Source organism: Fukomys damarensis, unplaced genomic scaffold, assembly GCF_012274545.1.
Source record: "Fukomys damarensis isolate Sample0158 unplaced genomic scaffold, DMR_v1.0_HiC HiC_scaffold_12, whole genome shotgun sequence".
NCBI lineage: Eukaryota > Metazoa > Chordata > Mammalia > Rodentia > Bathyergidae > Fukomys > Fukomys damarensis.
In genome coordinates, this window is record NW_022900924.1 from 10,024,813 (window position 1) to 10,029,353 (window position 4,541).

At 43.2% G+C, this 4,541-nt stretch overlaps 1 protein-coding gene across 1 annotated transcript in view; it reads right to left on the reverse strand.

Annotated features, from left to right (window-relative positions):
- Bicdl1 (BICD family like cargo adaptor 1) overlaps positions 1-4,541 on the reverse strand; it is a 92,305-nt gene that overhangs the window by 4,920 nt on the left and 82,844 nt on the right. The window lies entirely within an intron of this gene.

Here is a 4,541-nt window from a genome sequence, read left to right on the forward strand (position 1 = left end):
AAAAAAAAAAAAAAAAAAAAAAACCCAGCACAAAGGAACTTGGGAAGCAGAGGCAGGAGAACTGTTGCAAGTTCAAGGCCAGCCTGGGCTTTATGAATTTAAGGCCAGCTTGGACTATATAGTTCTGTTCTATTTTTTTTGGTACCGGGGATCGAACTCGGGTCCTTGCGCTTGTGAGGCAGGCCACTGAACTGCTGAGCTAAATCCCCAGCCCTGGACTACATAGTTCTATTAAAAAAAAAAAAAGAAAAAAAAAGAGCCATCAAAAACTGCTACTCCTAGTACCCAACAACTGAGGAAGTGGTAAAAATATGATGGAAAATGGGTCCTAGAAAGAATTATGATGTAGGGTATTTACTGACAGTTCAGGACGTATTATTGCTTGGTAGAGAAAAGAACCAGAAAATAAGATACAGCTGGGCATGGTGGTACATGCCTGCAATCCCAGAGGTAGGAGAATCGATGCAAGTTCGAGGCCAGCCTGGTCCAGATAGTGAGTTCAGGGCCTGCCTGAGTTACATGGTGAAAATCTGTCTCAAAAACAAAACCCACCGAAACAATGGTATAGTTTTGTAAAACAAAAATTGTCTGAGGCTTACAATGGTGCTTGTCTGTAATTCCTGCTATCTGGAAAGCTGAGGTGCAAGGTAGAGGGTAGAGGCCAGCCTAAGCCATTTAGAGAGATCCTGTCTCAAAACAAAAACCAGAAAGCTCTGCTTGTATATGTACACATATACTCTCCTCACATACTTCTGCATTTTGTGATTTCATTTTGCATACCTCACATATTAATTTATTCAACATTTGTAAGTCACAGATATTTTACAGAAGAAAATTAATCTGGGGGAGGGGGCTGGGGATAAAAAGGGAGAGAGTTAACTGGAAGCTCTGGTTGCCCAGTTGCCTAAACGTGGGTCATTTAGCCTTTTCCATGTCAGCCACTCCCTGAGTACTTGAAGTGGTCAGGCTAAGTGTCCTGGTTTTACACAGCAGTAAACCCAGTGAGTGGAACAAGGACAGCTAAAGGATTGGCTGGCAGAGGTCTCCTGTTCAGGCCTCAGAACACACATACAAAGGTAGCGCGGGTGGGAGGAGCATGAGGGTCCCCTCTATGAAGTGCTCAGGTGACTGCTGTGACCAGCATTTCCTCTCTCCTCCAGTCCGCTGAGCAATTTGCACCTATACCAACAACACACTCGCTGTCTTTGCTGGAGGCAGCTGAGACAGCTCCACTCAGTGTCAGCCCCACCCCCTGCGGCTAGGACCCGAGTCTGTCCAATGGGCGCGGGGCTCAGAAGCTGCAAGCTGCATCTGTTATGTTAGTTGCCACTGGCTGGCGGCAAACAGTGGAAATCCTCGTGGCAGCGGTTGCCATGGACGCCGCCTCAGTCGCAGAAAGTCAGAACCAACCCCAGGCACCCAACCACAGCTGCAGCCTCTGAGTTTCCGGGCATCTACCGGCAGATGGTGCCAAGAGCAGTCCTGAGCTAAGGGAATATGCTAACGCTGCCGAAGGGAGGGGAATCCAGCGGTGGAGCGCGGCTTACTGGGGTCTCTCTCTCCAACTGGCACGTGCCACGTCTGACTCTTAATGCCCCCACCCAGCTGGCCTGTTCACCGAGGTCCAGGAGAACATCGCCTTTGCTTCCCAGTTCTATGGAGGCTTCCTTCCAGGGAGGAAAATGTACACATCTGATCAGACTCCAGGATGTTAACTAGGTTCCTATGCCAGACAAGGGCATGCGCGTTAACATGGATCCGTGCAGATGTGGTAGCCACTCTCCCCTAGGCGACAGAGCTAGTCTCCCCCACCCCACCCTTTCTGTCTTGTTTTGGTACTAGGAATTGAACCCAGGGCTTGCCCACTGAGCTACATCTCTTGCCATTTTTTTTTTTGTTTGTTTGTTTTTGAGACATAATCTCCAAAGTTGCCCAGGCTGGGCTTGAATTTGAGATCCTTCTGCTTCAGCTTCCCAGAGTGCTAGGATTACAGGCCTATGCCACCAGGTCTGGGTTAGTTTTCACTTTTCCTTATGGAAGGGAGTATGAACAATTTTTTCTCTCCCCTGACACTTTGGCTGTATCTCATCTTTCATACTGATGTCACAATATGGACAGCCCCCCCACCATTGAAGCCAGAGCCTCACCCCATCCCTTTAATTTTGAGACAGGGTCTTGTTTAGTTATTAATTAGTTACTAAGTTGCCCACGTTGGGCTTGAATTTGAGATTACAGGCTTGCATGATCATGCCCAGTTTGTTCAGATCTTAAATGTCCAGCTTTTCTGCTAAGACAAGGTGACCAGTCTCTATAAAAAATCTCAACCTGCTTTTTATTCCCAAGGAGGTTCCACAATTAGCACCTTACTTCTACTGTTTTATTCCCTAATTTGAACGTAAGGTACTGCTCCCCCCATTACACTGCTATTCTAGTATCCAATAACTAAATATCCTGGGCATCCAAGGGGGCAGGCAGACATACACAGATAGGCGAGCTTCACATAGTACAATGCTGAAAATGAACTAAAGTTGATAAAGACAACCTGATATGAGGTTCTGCCCAGACAGAAATGAGGACCCAAAGGTAAACTGAGAAATGGAGATGATGAAAATGATTAAAGGGATACAGCTGGTCATGATGTATGTAGCACACCTTTAATCCTAGGTGTGGAGAAAGAAAAAAAAAAAAGAATAGAAGGAAGGAGAAAGGAAGTATGAAGAAGTATGAGAAAGAAGGTTAAAGTGCAAAGAATTTCAGTGCCAGAAATTGTTTAGAAATTGCTTCCAGACAAGTAGCAATGCAGCGGAGGAGAAAAGGTGTTTGGACAACAGGATCAGGAGGCCTGCAGGCAAAGCTGCGCATATCTACTGGATGTGGCTCTGGGAAACAATCTCAAGTTTCCTTACCTATAAAATTGGGATTAACAAGTTTTACTTCTTACTGCGGAAATGATGTCAGTATCTTATAAATATCAGAGCGATTCACAAATGTTTTAATGTGTGGAAAGTGTCCTGCAAGGTACCACACTTTTATTTCCTCAACTCAGTGGAGTGTTTGAGTACATGAAGTAAGTGCTGGGTGTGGTGGTGCACACATACACTTGAGAAGCTGAGGCAGGAGGATCACTGTGAGCTCAAGGCTGGCCTGGGCTATACAGTAAGTTCAAGACCAGCCTGAACTACATGGTGAGACCGTCTTAAAAGAAGCAAACAGGGCCAGGTATTTAGCTCAGTGGTACCACCACGTGCCTTGCAAGCCCAAGGTCCCCAGTTCAATCCCTGGTACCCCCCAAAAGACAACCCAAAATCCCAAAACCAAAAAACAATGTACAGGCAGATAGAAATATGTAAATTTGTTTTTTGCCTGTATTTCCAAATCTTTTGGGTGCAATATAATGCATTTCTTCTCTATAAAGAATGACCTGGTTTATTGGAAACAAAGGTGACAGAGGACACTGTTAATAATGCTATAGGATACAGCAAAACCCAGAATGCAGAAAGACCCTCTGAGACAGATCATCCTGTTTCTCAGTAAATAAATGAAAAGGGCAGGGAAGGTGTTATAAACTTTGGAGTCACATCAGTTAACTGGAATATGCGACTTTGGAGCTGGATTCTAATCAGATATAAAAAGACACATGGGACAAACTGAATTTGAAATTGTAAATTTGAATACTGACTGGATAACAACACTGTTAAGACATTTTTCCAAGTGTGATTACTGTATCATGGTTGTGTTTAAGGAAGAGAGTGTTTCTGGTACCGAAATGTTCATGGATGAGGTGACAGGAGTTTTTAAAAAATCCAATGGGGAGATGCAGGAAGTGGGAGGTAAAGGTGTTGATGATTAGTGTTGAAGCGCCTATATCTGTAGACAGGGGCTTCTATTATGTTACTTTCTTTTATGTACATTTAAAAATGTTCATAATAAAAAAGTAAAAAACAGAAAAAGATCTAAAAATAAAAAAAGATAAGGCAGATACATAATGAGTGTGTGAGAAAGAATGAAAGCTTTTTATTTTTATTTATTTTTTTTGGTACCGGGGATCAAACTCGGGTCCTTGCACTTGCGAGGCAGGCGGCGGAACCACTGAGCTAAATCCACGGCCCTAAAAGCTTTTTAAAGATGTAAGTTAAAAAAAATAAAACAAAAACAAAACATGTAGAGTACTGTCCCAATGATTAAAAACACAAACAGCTATATTACACATATACCTGTATGTAATACACAGGAAAAAGGTCTGCTAAAAATGCACACCCTATCTCCAACAGCACCATCCACCCGGGGAGAAGAATGGGATGGGGAATAAGGTTGGGCAGCATGGAAATCAACCTTTCCCTTTAAATTCTGTATGATTTAATTTCTTTTTCTCTTCGTTTTTTGGTATTGGTGATAGAACTCGGGACCTTGTGCTTGTGAGACCACTGAGTTGAATCCCCAGCCCTGTATGATTTAATTTCTAAAATTAGGCATATATTCCATTTTATTAAACAAACAAACAAAAACAACAACAACAACCAAAAAAAAAAAAAAAAAAAAAG